Source organism: Leptinotarsa decemlineata, unplaced genomic scaffold (genome assembly GCF_025532065.1).
Source record: "Leptinotarsa decemlineata unplaced genomic scaffold, Ldec_3_MD MMD2_tig00000035_RagTag_RagTag, whole genome shotgun sequence".
Taxonomy (NCBI): Eukaryota; Metazoa; Arthropoda; class Insecta; order Coleoptera; family Chrysomelidae; genus Leptinotarsa; species Leptinotarsa decemlineata.
The window spans coordinates 5,864,077-5,882,930 of record NW_027412540.1 but is presented as its reverse complement, the minus strand read 5'-3'; the positions used below and the strand labels follow the sequence as shown (position 1 = coordinate 5,882,930).

Here is an 18,854-nt window from a genome sequence, read left to right as displayed (position 1 = left end):
TGTCGTTGCGCTCTCGGAGAAGACAGACGTTAGCACAGTCCTCGCCCGCCTGCGTGTCACCATTGATGGCGAGTCTGGGGCGTTACGTCACATCCTTCACTACATCGAGGGAGGTGAGAGCAGACCGATGAATACGCATTACTCTGCCACACGTCGTGGAGTGAACATGTCGCTCTCTAGCCGTTGAACGGTTATTGCTGTGACGTCACTCCACTACTAACTTGGTGCCCTCACACCGATGGAGCATTCATTACTTGGAGGATCTTCGAAGTATGCAGACGTATGTTTGTACATAGACAAACAAGCACATGATGAAACCCTGTACCGTGCATTCTCTAACACACACACACACATACACACACAAAATCTCATATGAAAAAAAAAATCTGAACGATCCATGCACCAGACACTTCAAGGTCACAACGCCTTGACTTCACTGCACAACAAAAAAAAAGCAAATAACACGTCATATTGGTGGGGGGAGTATTAGAACCGGGAAAAAATTTCTGAACGATCCATACACCACACCCTTCAAGGTCACATCACCTTGACTTCACCAAACAACAACCAATAAAAAAGCAATTAATACGTCATAGTGGTGGGGGGAGGCTTAGAACCGGCTCAAATCTCCTACTAATACGAGCAAATTTTGCGTATAAAAAGTGCCCACTTGCATGAAGCACTCTTTCCACACATTTTATTTTAAAAGTAATTCCTACTTGCCTGTACTTTCAGCCCGTATGAAATCTTCAACCAATGAGATCATTTGTCAGTACTGCATCCAAAGTTTTGCGTAGAACTTCTTTTTTGTACTAATTTTAAATGCCCAATAACTTTTTTATGATATTGAAATCTTCGTGATGCAAATTGTCTTTAAAATTTTCTATTCCTACATCCAGCAAAAATGTATCCATTTACACCTTTTCTGTGTCCGATAATTCTATCGACGATGAAATTAATTTAGACAAGGCGAGCTGTACTAGAAAATGTCCTCTGATAGCTCGTGCATATGCGTGCCCGGAAAGAGCTTTGTCGGACGAATTTTTGGCATATATTTCACAAAAAGCCTCCTTAAGTCCACTACCATCCATGATGAATCCAATTGCTCCGAGGAACGACATCAATAAATGAAATCCCCCAAGTCTTACTTGGATTGAGGATACATTGTAGGGATCATTATTTAAATCAATACGGGTTAAGATTTTACGAGCTTTGTGGTATAGTGGTTGGTCAAATGTTACGAACACAATATTTTGCTCTTGTTTTTGGCATTGTTCAAGCCGCTTCTACCAACGATGTAAAAATTGTATCATAATCACTCGGTGGATTTTTTATGAACGGCACAGGAATAATTTTTGAAGTATGATAAGTTATATCAGTGTGTACCTTTTCCATGAATCCAATCATCGGATTTGTTGTTTATAAATTCGGAGAAAGGCCAAGTGAAATCTGTCAAAGAAATTTCATAGTTGTCCGTAACATCTAAATGAAGCATCTTAATTGTTTTCAATCCATCGGAATTTTTATTTTCAAAACGTTTCAATTTCACAATTTCAATTTCGTCTATCTCTTACGATTTTTGAGTAATTAAAGTGTAATGATGTACATAATGATGGAAAAGAGGAAAGTTTATGTAAATTATCATCTTACAAGTGCATTGAAGAGAAAAAAGTTGGTTTCATTCTCATACAACCATTTAGAATTACTAATAATGAAACCAAGAGTTTTGTAGCCCCTATCGATGCAGTAGGGTTCATGTGAATGCCATTTTTTGCTCAGTGAATAAGAAAATGAATAAAATAGAATTGTGAAACTTCATATACTAGTACTTCATTTGAGCCAAACTGTTGAAGTCACATATTAAATTGGTTATTATACATTTTTAATCCTATACGTTGGAAAATATACATCAAAGCTTATTAGGATGAAGAATTGAAACGAGAGACCAGTAATTTGAAAAAATGAAATATTGAAAAGTCCTGCCGTAAATTACAAGATACCTCTCTCTACATGGAATATTTAATAAATACGAAGTTGAAAATGATATAGGGAGCAACATATGACGTACAGACAACTTTCAATACCTACTCATCTCCGGTGGAAGCTAAAAATTGAATGAAAGAAGGAAATGTTATTTAAAAACATAATAATGTACTTAAAAATGATTCTCAATCACATTTCTGTATGTATGTTACAATAACAATTGAACTGAAGATGAAAATTCCTAGTTTTATAAGCTTTTTTCGAATTTGATGAAGAGAATAAATCTTTATTTTTTTTTCTGGATTCCTAGTTGTTTCATATTTTATGAAGAATATGTAAATACATGCAGATCTAATGGTGTCGTTCATGTATAATATCACCTATATTTCAGATTGTATATCGGTTCAGTATTTTTGTTGTGACATGATAACTGTATATTTCTTCTCCACATTTATGGAGATTATCTTTTCTCCAATAATTTGATCATAGTCTGATTGGTCTGTGTCTTATCAACACTTTTTCCATAGGAGATGAAGTCTATCGTTTTGCCCAATGTTCACCGACTGAAATTTCTTTTCCAAATTCCGTAGTCTTATTGTAATTAATACTTCATGAGATATGAATGCTGCTGCTGATATAAATAAATTGCAGTCCATTAGTACCTTTGGAAATCTTTGAAATTGGAAAACATATATTCATTATCGATAAAATGGAACGAACAAAAAATCAAACAATTGAGCAGCTTATTTTTGACTTCTTGTATGACTGTATTGTTTTCGATGAAAAATACTGTAAATATTTTTTTCTTGGTAGAAAATGATATTTCACTTTCACTTACACTTACACAATATATTTTCAATTATAATTATTTTGTGATGGATCGAATACACTAATTTAGATGAACGGGAGTTTTGTCGAAAATAAATTATAAATTGTAGTTAAAGCTTAAAAGGTATCTTAAGATCTATGAAAATTTCAGCAAGTCTAGATGTAACTTCACTTATAAATGATAGTGAACTGAAAAATATGGGGATTTGGGGTAGATTAAGTCTCAGCAATGGACGTCTTCTCCAGCATCATAATTGATATTTGAACAATCCCATTTTTTTCATGTATTACTTTTTTTTTTGTCTCATCTTAGGTAGAATCTTTCTGAGGTTGAGTGGAAGAACAACCCAGTAGCACTTGTGCTAACTGAGTTAAACTTCGCCTTTTGTTATATCAGCAACTAGCTCTGTATAATTTATTTAAATATTTGTATGTGACTACATGAACAATGCCTATGCCTTCGTTGGCCTAGCCCGAAAGCCTTTCAACTGGCAACTTCCCTCTATCCAACGCCACCACTATCAAGGGAACCCCTACTCCTCCGAACTCTCCCCCCCAGCGCATCACCGCCGCAGAGCGACGCCAATGCGTCGGGACGAATCAGCGGGGTAGAAGACCCATTTCTTTATTTAAATAATAATTTTCCATACATAATTTTATACTACAAAAAACATTTGATTTCCTATCACTAACTTAATTAACTACTAAATCAAAATGATGAAACTTAACAATCCTTCTAACCAATGTAACCATATTCAATAACTATTCACCTATCGCTACCCTAACTAAACTTAACTAATTCATAATAATACAAATAAACAATTCTTCAAACCCAAACCCATGTTACAAAAAATTTATCTCCCCACCCATATTCTTTTTCTTCACATCATATTCCTGTGTCATATGCCGGATTCTTATACAATTCCAGACTTGTGTTCAACCATAACCAGGATGATGTTCACACCACCCAGAGGTGACCTTTCCTTTTATTGCAATGAGTTGGTAACTTGCCCAAATCATTCCCTATCGTCACTCACCACACAATCTGCCCATTCATTCGCAAATCGTATCCATTCCCTCTTATTTCCGTTTTCATCCCTTAGACTCATTTCTCCATTCATCCTCTCCATTCTCTCCTTCCATTCTCTCCATCCAATCCTGTCCCCTATCAAACATCTATCGATCACGTGCTCTGCCGCTTCCGGCTCCCCATACCCACACGGGCAGGGAACCTCCGGTCCCAGTCTAAATCGCGCCAGGTACCCCGGAAAATTCCCATGCCCTGTGAGCAGCTGGATCGCCTTTCGCGACAGATCCAATGATTCATACCCGACTGTTCTACAGAATCTATGGAACAATCGCCCAGTCGTACCCCTCTCCCATTCCCTTTGCCATTCCCTCTTTATTGTCTCTTTCACACGCTTTCTCTCTTCCAATTTACTATAGGCTTGCCTGGCCTGAAACGTTACCTGCTCCTTATCCATGCCCATGTGGGCCTCTTCATGTGCCTTTAGATTTCCAGCGTTGCCGATGTCGTGTCCCCTCCTCAATATGATTTGGGTACGTACTCCCCTCTCTCTCCTTTCCTCAATCATCCTTTGTATCCTTGCTATCCTTTTATTCCTCACTCTTCCTGCATTCACTCTATCTACCGCCATTGCTGAGTCACTCACTACTCTGATATTCTCTTCCATACTCCACATGCCGATCACCCGCTCTATTGCCATTGCTTCTGCTTCATTCACACTACTTTGCCAGGTTATCCTTTCATTCCCTGTACTCCATTCATCCCCTCTCCTTTTGTACGCCCATCCGATTCCCATCCATTCTTCCTCCATCCTCACTGCTGCGTCCACATATACTTCAATCACCTCTTCTCCCTCCATCTCCTCCAGCAACTCCCCTTGCAGCCAGGGGAAAATTCTATCTTCACCTTTCACTCTTTCCTCTATCTTCATTCTTCCATTCGCTCTCCATTCATGATGTCTGGCCCATCCTTCTATTTGAAGTGGCGCCATTCCGGTTATAACACTGAGTGCTGCTGTTGGCGTCGTTCTGTAAGCTCCACATGATGCTAACAGAAACGGCCTCTGTGCCGCACTCAGCTGTCTCTTAACCGTAGTGTCATGCGCCCTTTCCCCCCAGACTTGTACGCCATACAGTGCCGCAGGTTTGGCCACCCTTTCGTAGATCATCCTTACGCATTCTCTCCTCAATCCAACGTTCTTCCCGGTCCATCTCCTCAGTTTCCCTGCCAGCTCACTCAGTCTTCTCCTTACCTCTTTGTGGTGGTCTATGAACAATAGTCCTGTGTCCACCACAATTCCGAGATATCTCACACTCATTTTTGGTTCAATCACTCTTCCCTGCATTCTAAGAACCGGGGTTCTTACATCCCTACTAGTTGGTATGAACATGCATTCCGTTTTCGTCTCATTATATTTCAGCCACATCTCCTCCTCCCATCCTTTACATTCGTCCCATACCAACTTCCATCCATTCTCTATGCTGTCGACAGAGTTACCCTCGATGATGACAAGCTGGTCATCCGCATAGGCCTGCACTTGTACTCCTATTGCTCCTATGCCTTCCCTGATTTTCATCCTGTTAATTCGCTCAAACCATGCCTCCATCACTAGCAGCCATAGGGTTGGTCCCAGACTTGACCCCTGTGGGCAGCCTCTGTTCACTAATTCAGAGACCGCCCCACAGGTGACTGTTCTCTCCCCTATGAAGCTCATGCATGTCCTGCCCACATTTTCCGGCATTCCCATTCGTCTCATACTCACTTCAATCGCCGGTGCCCATGCGGTATTAAAGGCGTTTGACAGGTCCTACGCCACAACCAGACTATGTCTCCTTCCTCTCTTGTTTTCTTTTATTTTACTCACCATTCTCTCTACTGCCATTACTGTATCCATTCCCCCCTGAACCCAAATTGATTCGGGGAGAACTTCAACTGTCTTTCACACCATACTTGCATCCTACCGTTAAGAAGCCTGTCCAACATCCGTCCCATGCCAGTCAGCAGGCTGATTGGCCTGGGATTTCCGTCCTTCTTCGGTATCCATACAACCTTTGTTCTCTTCCACGCTTCGGGAAAGTGCCCTCTCCCCAAACAGGCGCTGAGTAGTTCCACCGTGCACTCTCCCTTCCATTCCATCACCTTACGAATAACTTCGTTCGGGACCCCATCCACTCCTGTTGACTTACCATCGACCAGCTGCTCAGCCACAGCTGTCAGCTCCCCGATAGTAAACCCAGGCTGATTTTCTCCCCATTCTTCCTCCTCTCTCTCTCTCCACCAGCGCCTAGTCGGGGTGTCTCTCAGGGGCTCGTCCTTGGGGAAGTATTTGCCCAGCAGATACCTGCTGGTCTCCTCCCTCCCCTCAGTGTACGTACCATCATCCTTCAAGACATTCGACGGCATCTCCTCCGCTCTATCATTGTTGAGGAGTCGATAGGCTCGGTCCCATGGATTTTCATCCTGGATCCGCTCCACTCTCTCCCTCAACCAGTCGATTCTTGCTCTCCCTATCGCTCTTTTATACCTATTCCTCTCCCTCCTATGTATGTGACTACAGCTGGAAACAAAGACGATTAATATTATTATTAGTCTCATTTAAAGTATAATTTGAGTACAGCACGTCTACCATAAACGTGCTAAATAAGATATCTTTAAGTAGAGTATTTGGGTAAGAATTAGAGAATAAATGGTATTAAATAATAATATTGTTTTTATCAAAGAAAGGTTATAAAATACGGAGAAGTCGATTCATATGTTTGAACAAATCAATTTTCGTTGAATATTCGTCATACAACAAATATTTCAGTAGCCGCAATAGAAAATAATTTAGAAAAAAGCTTTCGTCATAACTGGTTCATATACTTATGTGAATTTCAGTTTAATCTGGCTTCAATAACAGTGCCCTAAAGATTAAGCGAACTACCTGACACATAACTATTATTGGTAGAGAGGAGTTTTTGCGTTTTATATTGATTGAATTTCATGTCAGATCAAACAATCAGAAATCAAGAAATGGATAACTGACTTATTTTGGTAGAGATAATTGCCGGTTTGTTCGGAAAAAACATGTGGAAGTGGCATTCAGAACCACATTCCAGGTTATCTGATTTCCTTTTCAATGCCAAAGATAAGGTGGCAAGTTGGAGAAATCTGGAGTTTATAAGGTTAAGTGTCCGGAGTGTAATGTAATAGTGTTTATGAGGAACAATGTGGTCGAAAATTCCAAAAACGGTATGCTAAACATGAAAGGTCCTTCAGACTAGGAAACAATGATTCGACGTTTTCAAACCATTCCTTGGCATGAAACCACAAGTTTCCGAATCTAAACGATACGGAAATTCTGCACTATGCAATTAAGGGTTGCAAACTTAATTATTTGGAATCCTTGGAAATTCATAAGTATAAACATCGCGGGTACAACCTGTTGAATGATAAAATCGATTTAGTTTATTCACCAGTTAGCATATCCACATCGTCTATAGTAAACAAAATTATATAAGGGCTAATGTAATCAATCATTGTTAGTTTAAAATCTGTTTTTCCGGTAACCAGCTGTCGCACTCCTACGAAGGACAACCATCAGAAGTCGAAACTTGTGCGAGCTAAAGATTAACGAAGTCCTACCTTTTAACGTGTGATTCCTAACACTTAATGTATAAGTTTGATAATGTCCTCATAGGACGAAACTGTAGTAATGTTAGTCACAAATAAAAGTGGTAAAAAACAAAGTTTCAATTCTCTTTTCTTCATTCTTCATACATTCATTTTGACAAGTCACACGTGTGACAGACAATTCTAAATGCCATTTGTTGAGGTGAGAGATTGATACTATATTCGAAAATACTTTTTTTTTGGAAAGTTCTCTAGCTTTCAGATCAGGATGGAAAATTTGTTCAATGTAGACCGAGTAATCATAATCAATTTCGTATTTTTCCCATCTGTTAACCTATACAGCGTGAGGAAACATTGCAAGGCTTGATATTGCAGTAAAATCCTTATCGATTACTGAATTTTCAATCCCTCTGAGTTTGATCAAATAAATCTAAATTCAGTAATTCAAATATTTTCTTAGGTTCACTGACGGTTCGGTTCGTTATGGGAAACCGTGAAGAGCTCTTGTGGCCCTTGAAAGACGATGTTGTTCCTCCATTATGCCGATCGTCCGCCTATTTCCTGTCAACGAATTCGAATATTCTTTTAATCGATATCATTGAAAAAGCAATCAGCAGATGTTTTATGTGGTAACGAATCGTATATGAAGCATATTTTCTTCTAGTTATTTTAAAACATCCGAGTAATGCTTCGTTCTGATAGTGGAATGGTTTATTTCGGTTGAAATAAAATAATCATGCTCCTTGATATGTTGTTCAATAAACCAGAAAATATGGCCATTACTCGTGAGAATGAAGTTTGTAGACGCGAGCCGAAGGCAAGTATACAAGCGAGTAATGGCCATTTCACGAATAAAGTCCTATACTTTTTCAACAGCTTTAAACCGAAACATTTTAAAGGCAATAAGAGAATGAAAGAAATACCATTACATTTCATAACAAAAAGCAACTTAAAAAAGCATTCAAAAATATCTTTGAATAGTAGGAAAATTAAGTGAAAAAAATGAAGAAAATTGAAGAGTCCTAAATTGAATTAGGACCACTGGCATTATAGTGCTACGTTTTATTAAATACTCCAAGACGAAGTTTACGAAGCGATTTGGGTTTTTCATTCTGTTATTAAGTGAGGTTCACCTGAAAAATATCAATTTTGTTGCCATATTACAAATTTTTGAAGAATATTCTCGTTAGAAACTATATTTTTCAAAACGAAATGTCAGCTTGATGAATAAATTTGACGTTTGAGAAGTAAGACATTTTCAAAGCTCACTTGCGATTGACAATAATTGAAACACAACCATGATTTATTCGAAGGTGTAACTTATGGGTCATTTTGGCTACTCACTCAAGAAAAAACGGTCACGTAATTTTTTCAATAGTCCTAAAAAATATTTTACTGTTAAACATTCTTCTCTCACACCAGAGTTGTGGCACTTTTCCTGAAACTTGTGAGATTTCTAAACTAATTGTTTGATATTAACTAAGCATAAGTATTTATATTTAACACGACGAATGAGCAGATTCAGGATTTTGAAATTGATACAAAATTATTAAGTATAATGAAATCAATGGGAATTGGTAGTAAGAGTGTATTCTTTAGTAAGCAACTTGTGATATACATGTGAGCTGTCAGTGGTGTTTTATTATAACATGTCACTATTATTACTGATGTTTTGCCTCTTTTATTATTATTAGTTTTATTGATAAAATATCATATTTTAATACTTATTATCCTATTCCTGATAAAGACAAATCCAAAAACTCAAAAATCATAAAAATTGGTCCGGCCGTTCTTGAGTTTTTTCATTATTATTATTAATAAAATATCAGATATTGATACTTATTATCCTATTCCCGACGAAGACAAATTCAAAAACACAAAAATCATAAAAATTGGTCCAGCTGTTCTTGAGTTCTTTTTTTATTATTATTATTATTTTTATTAATAAAATATCATATTTCAATACTAATCACTCTATTTCCGGCGAAGACAAATCCAAAAAGATAAAATTCAGTCCAGCTGGTTTTTTTCTTTACTGAGTTATGCGCTGGTCAGGCCCTATCCCCTGAAGCTCCGATACATTCGGGAAGGCGCGCCAGCATTATCAACCAACGACCACTCCTCACACCGTGGGGTAAGTGATCATTGGGTCCAAGAATCATGTGCCTTGATCAAGCGCAGTGAGCCAAGAATGACAGCCTTCTGCATCTGTCCGGCTAAGATTTCTGCCTTAATGCGGCAAGCCGGTATGATTTTAAGATTCGAGAGTGAAGAGGGCATCATTCCACCATGGACTCTAATAAACAGAATAACTATCTTGACAGAGTGATCTGAATAGAGTCTGCGGAGTTCGAAGAGAAAATCTCGATGTTTTATCCGTTTTTCCTCCTCTATTCTGACGATATTCGTCTCGCTAGAAGCTGAAAACTCAACGACAAATATCGTTTTGCTCTGGTGGTCGAGAAGGACTACATCAGGCTTAGTAGCTTGTATGAGCCTGAGGGTGGAGAACGAATAGTTCCAATAAATTCGGCACTTCTCGTTCCCCATAACGGATTCAATGTCTTCCTGAGCGTAGGCAACACCGGTGTCTCGTTAATACCGTAAGAGTGCCGTAGATGGTAATACAGCACTCTTAGGGCCGCGTTATGTCGATGGATATAGGCCGAGACCGCATATGCTGGACATGCTGATAGGGCATTAGGGTCTTGGGCGCTTCGCGGCAGGTTCTGCACCTTGTGTCAGGAACCTGTATACCCATCACGCGACTGCGGTAGACTAAGGTGTTGAAGACACCATCCTGGCAAGCCATGATGAACCCCTCAGTTTCCGACTTCAGCCCACTCAACCAGTTTGTACTCAAAAGAAAATTTTGTGTATGCACTTCATATCTTTATAATTATTTTTTCCCACATTTTTTGTTTAATGATGGGGGAGTAGAAAATCAAAAAGCTTGTTTTAAAAAGTGATCTCTCCTAAAAATATTTTCTATTCAATTCAGATGAAAATTATTGTATCAGAAATATGATAAGATATACAGAAGAGTAATGAAATATTCGCCAATCGAGCAAGTTCTCTTGAGATACGACAGTTCTCAGGATTTTGCATGTTTAATTTTGTACGACTTCTGTCCGACGTCATACTTCTGACCATGTATGTCTAAAAATTAGTTCATGAATCCACTATTAGTGAGATACCTTTCGTCACAGTATAGAAGTAAACACCAGTAAGTTCACTCTCCGCCATATTTGGGTCAAGATTCCCCACCTCGAATTTTATGCGTGGTCGAACTACAGCGCAACCGACTGAATCTGAGGCGTTTACCAAGCGAGCCAAATTGAGGCATGAAATATTATTACAGAGTGAGTCGTTGTAAGTGGTGGTTTTGAAAATATGAGCTATTGCTCATATTTTCAGGACCTTTATCTCTATTTTTCATGTTTTTGATTAGAGATTAGACTAAAGCAGAAGGAGTTCGACTGGTCCGTGCCAATTCATAGAAATTGGGATCTCGAAAGATATGAGAGATACGAAGATGGTTAAATTGGGGCAAAGTTGCGCATTTACCTGACTAACAATATGCCGTTGAAAAAGTTCTGAAATTCCGAGTATATCCGGAGATATCCGGAGAAAACAGAAATTTCAGAAAATGGTTTTTATTTTTTTCTGGCTTTATTTTTCGAAGGATTCGAAAATGAATTGCACTTCCACATTGCCACTTTTTTCCTGCTACATAATGGTGTTTTCAGATTTGCTATTCGACGTTTCGTCTTCAGGACACCCTCATCAACTTTATTTTTTTCTTACCGGCGCTACCTTGGATTCTTTCTGTTTTAAATAGAATCAGATTTTACCTTTTCAATGATATATTATTAGTTATCATTCTTTTTCGAAAAATTGAGGATATTGAAAAAAACTAATTCTTATCATAATAGGCTTTGACTTTGATGTTTCTAAATTTGAATTGCAATTTGTTACACTCAATTACATTTTATTATTGTACAAGTCATTGAATATTTGGCGAAAATGGCTTTCACGAATGAAGAAAAAAGAGATATAATATAAATTTATTACAAATTCGATAGAAACAGTGTTAGGACATCGGAAATGTATTTAAACTTGTATCCCGAAAAACAACCACAATCGAACTATGTTCAAGTTATTGGATCAAAATCTCAACGAGTTTGGTTCATTTGAAAAGCCGAGGAAAAAATACGGGGACAGAATCATCAATCAAAATTTGATAAACGAGGTGTGTATGACGTAAATTTGACATTGTGTCCTTTTCAAAGAAAATAGAATTTAGAACAAATAACAATAATTAACTAAAATGTAAAAATAAGAGTAAATCACAGCAAATGAAAAATGCTGGTCTTGTTCATGATAACACAACTGTGCCTTTCTTTGAATATTATTCACTGCATGATTAATTTCCCTCCTCCTCAATCTTCCGAACTCTCTGTGTTGCTGTGTTGAAGGTCCCCAATATTTTGAAATTCCCTCTGACCATTAACTCTATTTACAGTGTACCATAACACTTAAGTCTGGAGACCTTGCTGGCCACCTCACCGGCCCACTATTCCCAATCCATTTAGGTATCATCAAACCTTTCAGCCAGGTAATTAGATGGTAGTGTGCGGTGGAGCACCAGATGTTGAAACCAGATGTAATAGTTAGCCAAAGGTAGATCGACAGTAAATACTGGTGATAGGTTTCTCCATTCAGAATTCCGTCAAATAAATGAGGACCCAAAATTCTATTTTTGTATCTGATTTTCTTATTAGCCAATTACAAAATTCTAATCGCCTTTCGGGATCACCTGGATGCAATTTTTGAAATATATGTATTTTGTAACATTTCAAACCACTTTTTTTGAGATGTCTCCAAGCACTTGTATGACAAATATTCATTTCGTAAGAAATTTAACGTGTAGATTTTCCCGATTCATGTTTATCTGCAAATTATTAATTTTTATTGAAAAGGACACAATGTCTAATTCACCTCATACACACATCATTTATCCAATTTCGATTGTTGATTCTGTCTCTGTATTTTTTTCTCGGCTTTTCAAATGAACCAAACTTGAACATAGTTCGATGTGGTTGTCGTCTTTCGGGATACAACTTTAAATGTCCTAACACTGTTTCTATCGTATTTGTAATGAATTTGTATCATATCTTTTTTTTCTTCATTCGCGAAAGCCATTTTTCGCCAAAAATTCAATAACTTGTACAATACCAAAATTTCATTGAGTGTAACAAATTGAAAGTCAAATTTAGAAACATTAAATTCAATGCCAATAATTATGATAAGACTATATTTTTTTCAATATCTCCAATTTTTCGAAAAAGAATGATAACTTATGATACATCATTGAAAAGGTAAAATCTGGTTCTATTCAAAATCGAAAGAATCCAATGTAGCGCGCATAAGAAAAACTAAAGTTGATGATGGTGGCCGGAAGACGAAACATCGGATAACAAATCTGAAAACACCATTATGTATGTAGCAGGGAAAAAGTGGCAATGTGAAAGTGCAATTTATTTTCGAATCCTTCGAATGCCAGAAAAAATAAAAACTATTTTCCGAAATTTCTGTTTTTTTCCGGATATCTTCGGGTATGCTCGGAATTTCAGAACTTTCTCGACAGTATTTTGTTAGGTAAATGCGCAATTTTGCCCAAATTTAACCATCTTCGTATCTCTCATATTTTCCGAGATACCAATGGTGAGAATAGAATTTGAAACCTCCTGTATAGAAATAGAATCCTTATATTATGTTCTATTTACTAAATCGAATTCAGCAACTGGTTCATTTTTCTCTCCGGAGTTTGTCGAAACGAAAATTACAAAAGGAAGCCATCTGATTCATTTCTCTTCATGATCATCCAATAATTTTCGACTCTGTACTCAATATTTGTCATACATTGATTTTACTCTTTCGTTTGTTTTTGAATGTTTTTCGTCCCCCAACACCCTTAAGCAGACTACCACTGAGTTCTACGCGGTTCCTCCCAGCGATATATCAGCGCTCTATCTTATCTTCCGTCTGTGTTTTGATGTTTCTAATGCGAAATTACTAATGAAATATTCATAAGCGAAAGGTGTGTACCCGTGCGTTGATATGATCACGTTTGTTTTTTCTTTATATTTTTTGAGGGTGACCCGTCACCTACCTGTTCAGAGATAAAATTTAAAATTAATTTTTGAATCGCTTTCTATTATAGCTGAGGTGTGTCACCACTTCAACAAAGGGGTGGACAGAACGCGAAGAAATAAAGTAATAATTGTGTGGTTTGGCCGAACGAGGGTTTAAACGAGCTATTTTATGTAAATTGTACTGCGTTTAGTAAAATTGGAGATTAGACGTTCTCTCATCGTTATTTTATAACTTGAAATGACTACTTCGAAACGAATGTCAGGTGAAGTATGATTAATAAATCAGGTTATTCATAATTAAGGTGAGATTACAGAATTTTGGAATATCTAACTGTCATTTGGGGAACTACTCGTGTTATTTTTGACTCTTACCCATTTATGGATTTTGATATCCCACAATCAAAAAATCTTTTCAAAATAAATCAACTATCAGGGCAAATTTTACAAAAAATTCTGCCGCGTTCGGATGAAATGTAGATAAGGGTTTATCCAACTTCTCAAATTTTGCCGCTTTATTAATTTCGAAAATGAGAAATATATGAAGTTCAAATGATTTTTTTTTGCTGAAATAGAAATCCAATCAATTTTATCGATTTCTGATCATATGTGTACAATATACCGGTGAGATCAATAACACTGTTAATGCTGCTAGGAGTATTATCACTTCCATTGTTTCAGTAAACTGGCGAAGGTTTTTATGAAATGTTGAGCAATTAACCATTAATTTTTATTCAGAAAGTATCCCAAGTAACAATTTTAAGATATTTTCTGTTCATTTCGGTCTTGAAAATGCTTTAATATGCTCAATAAATCGACATCGGATTTGAAGTAACCTTAAGATAAACTAAAAGTTCTTGAAAACACTTATCATTAAACAAAGAATTTAATACACTCTTCAAATAGAAATGTTATTTGCTCTCAATGTCCTATTGATCTTATACTGGTTTTATGTAACTCTAAACATTGGCTATTTTAGAACTAATTTACTTTCATTAAGAATTAAATAGGAAGTTGGTTTTAGAACAATCCGTTCTGAGAAAAATTGTTTTAATGCAGTATTATAGAGTACCTTTGATGTATTCTTTAAATCCCATTGGGAATACTATTTTATCCTACGAATATACATGCAATATAATGAGTACATTAAGAGTATTATAAAGTTTAAAGGTTTTAATTTATAGTCATTTTGGGTAAATGAAATACCCTTTGGTCTTCGGACTACTTCATTAAAACTAATTATATCTGTAATTGCACTTAATGTATGCTTATTTGTTATTAAAATATCATAATTAATGTAACGCAATGTAACGGAATAACAATATGCAAAACTCACCTTGTTTTTTTTTTAATGAAGTTCGTCAAATAAAGATGATAATGCACTACACGCTCAATCACAAAACCGGCAAAATTTGTGAAGTTAGGATTCCATTCGAGCTCAAGACCACTTTGAATCAAGGTCATGAGTTTGAACAAACGAAGACAGACTCCTGCGAGAGTCATTGGATTTAAAGTGGTAAATAAAACGCTGTTTTAAATCTTGTGAGAGTTGAAACATTCAATAAGAGAACAGTTAGTTTTAATCTAGATCACGCCATGTTTTACTGCAATAAGGACTCGAAATATGCTATTTATTTAAAAAAATGCACTTAGATGCTCAGATGCAAAATAAAATTTGATATTATTTTGATAAGAGAAAAATACATTAAATTAGTGGCGCTCGGGTTATGTTGAGGTATTTTATTACATTTCATCAAAAAAGTGTTATTCGTTGGTGAATTTTCCGCCAGAATAATTTGCTTTCGAATTTTTTTTTTGTATAACTAAGTGACATTTTTAATGGTTGTCAAGAGTATTAAAAGATGATGTTTAACACTAGTGTTAAAATATTTTTAACACTAGTGTTGAAAGTATGTTCAACACGATATTTTTGGACCAAATAGCAATAAACAAAACATAGTTGTTCATTTTTCAAGGTAGTTTTATCATGAACAATAGATATAGATATAATAAAATTCTGTTACAAATGTATTATATACATTAATTACAGTATTATTATTATTTATGAACATTAATATGAAAAGTACAATTAGAACAACTGCTGATATTAATACCTTGCGATGTTGAAGAGCCTTGTAATATATTTATTTGAACTACCTGAGTTGACAATTTCATGGGCATTACCATTTAATTCTTGAAGTGAAGAAGACAATGCTGTAACGCTGGAGCTAACTGTTGGGATTATTCTTTCAGCAATAGCCTTTTTATAAGAAATAGATTGATCGATGTAATCCTCAGCTACTGTCGTAGACTCTTTTGGTTACTGGAGGTTCAGAAACTCAGCAATGATAGAAGGCATTTTCCCAAACGTGTTTATACCAACTGGGTTGGCACTGCATTTGTAATTTGAGTATTTCAGAAAAAAACGTTGATGATCGATAACAGAAGGGCGTAATGCAACGTATTTATTAAAATAGTCTATATTTTTTCCAAGAATGCAAAAAGAACGATCTATTTTCGTTTTTGAATTTGGAATTTGAACAATCAATGACTTATCCATTAATTTAATGTCTTCTAATAATAAATGGCACAGCTCTCCACGCTGGCAGGCTCCATATATTCCAAAAATAGTAGCAACTTTTATCATCAAATATTTTTCATCTGGCGCCTCATTTATAAGCCTCTGGACTTGTTGGAACGTAAGAGTTTTTGATTTTTTGGGCCTATAACTTTCATTTTTCTGCTTTAAGATGGCTATTACCTGGAATTATTTACTTGTATCAACACTATTTTTAACGAGCGTACTCGACTTTATCATTGAAAACTTGCTTCACATAGTTGACGAGTTCCATATTTTTCATTTCTCTTCTAGATAGGCTGAGAAAACGATTTCGATGAGATTTCCTTAGACGTTTTAACGTCTACACCAGCTAAAAAAATTAGAATATGCGATGTCATACTACTGAGCATATTTTATTGGTAACGATTCAGTTGAAGCTCTTTTTGCATCCTCTTCAATATCGTCAGAAACACACAATTCCTCACTATTGTTCTTCATTATGCAAGACATTAAACACCAGCAAGAACTTTAAATGTGATTTTAAGTAAAACGCGTGAGCTGTAAAACAATACTGTAAAACAGTAACCAGGTGATTTAGCGTCACCTGACACGGTCACTTCGCAGCAAATACGATAACATGAAAATAGTTAACTGACAAGATATTTCAGAATGTGTTTCTATAGAAATATCAAGTTTATCTATTTTATTATGAAAACAGGACAGTTGCACAAAAAACTTTGTATGATATTTGTGTAGAAAGTAAGTTTTATTTTGTGAAATTCGTGAAACTTTTTCACTCACAAAATAAACCTTAATTACAACACCCATATCATAAATAGCTATTTTAATAGTTTTCTGATATATTTTTGCATAATTGGTGATCAGTGAATTGGGTCAGTAGTTCCCGATGCTTTATTTTTCAATTTTTTTCGATGAAAGGAGGTAAATTTTTGTTGATATCTCTTCATCATTTTTCACTGTATATTAGGCTGTAATTAGGCTTTTGAGCATGCTGGATGTGATAAATATGATTATTTTCTTCAATGCTGGAACATCAAACAAAAGTTTGAGAGTTGTCTATCTTCTATTGATACTTTCAGGAAAGGTGTTCATATAACTTGGCACATGTGATTCCATATCACAAATACGCGACGGACTGTGGCTGCTCATCGTTTTGAGGTTCAACTTAGTACACCTCGAACTTCACTGTTTAGGAACTCTTTAATTTGGAGAACTGCGTTTATGTGGAATAAACTTTCTGGGAATGGAAGTTTTTCCAAATGAATTTAATCTCCTGCGATTCAAATTCAACGTGAATTATTATTTTCGCACAGGCACCGATCTTAGAGTGCCTCAAGGAGTTTTCTGTAGTATTTGTATTTTGTCCTTGTTTAAGGCTAGGCAGTGTTTACAGAGTTTAACGGCGATAAAATGCACTAGAGCTCTTTAACAGATTAAAATGAACATACACTGGTGTTTTTATTTTTCATCAATCCTAAAATTTTGATTTTGAAAATAAGTTTTCTAAATTTATATTATCGTTTCCTTTTTCATAATTTTATGAATTTTGCTTTCAAGCAAATAGTTTTGAGTTTAATGGTAAGATATAATTATTATATACACTCAGACCATTTGCTTTTCAAATACCTACCTCATATTCCCTATACTCAAATCTATCATTTGCTGAAGAGTTTTGGAATTGAATGAAGATTTACAAACTCATTTCATTTTTATGAAATCGGCATTTGTCAGTTCAGATGCATTATTTAGGTCCTGTTATTTCTGTAACATTTTTTGAACTTCTGTGTGGTCCTCTAGTTCAATTCTCCGTCAAATCCGTTAACCTTGTGTATATTTCTTCGAAAGACCGATATTTTTCATTTATTTCAAAAGAACTAGACAATCTGTAAATAGTACATGGAACTTGGATGCGATGTCAAAATGGTTTAGACTTTCACGGCTGAGGTTTTCAGTGTCATTGCTTTTCGAGTTTGAAAGCCGTGGATTTTTGGAAGTTCTTCCTGACGTTTCGCTTGCGTGAGTGGCTAACTTCTTCAGAGGTTTAACCATCATGGCTTGCTGTCCGATGACTACCTTTAAGGCTTCGTAAAGCGTATTTATGCCTTGTCAGGTAATCAGTTGTATTTGTACCTGTAATTGTACCTGCACTTGTACCTGTACTCGTACCTGCACTTGACCTTTTACTTTTACCTTTTAGGCTTCGTAAAGCGTATTTATGCTTTGTCAGGCAATCAGTTGTATTTGTACCTGTATTTGTACCTGTACTTGTACCTGCACTTGTACTTGCACTTGTACCTGTACTCGTACCTGCACTTGACCCTGGAACATTAACAATCTTGCTGCCTGTTTTTAATGTTCCAGGGTCAAGTGCAGGTACGAGAACAGGTACAAGTACAGGTACAAATACAACTGATTACCTGTCAAGGCATAAATACGCTTTACAAAGCCTAAAAGGTAGTCATCGGACAGCAAGCCATGATTGTTAAACCTCTGAAGAAGCTAGCCACTCGCGCCAGCGAAACGTCAGAAAGAAATTACAAAAATCCACGGCTTTCAAACTCGAAAAGCAATGACACTTGGATGCGATGTGTTTCGATACATAAAATAGAAGAAATATACAAGTAATGGATTTCACTTTAAATTTAAATTATGAATGAGTCCTATGAGA

The 18,854-nt window shown here is 36.2% G+C and overlaps 1 protein-coding gene across 2 annotated transcripts in view; it reads left to right on the top strand.

Annotated features, from left to right (window-relative positions):
• LOC111504188 (uncharacterized) overlaps positions 1–18,854 on the top strand; it is a 442,392-nt gene that overhangs the window by 105,209 nt on the left and 318,329 nt on the right. The window lies entirely within an intron of this gene.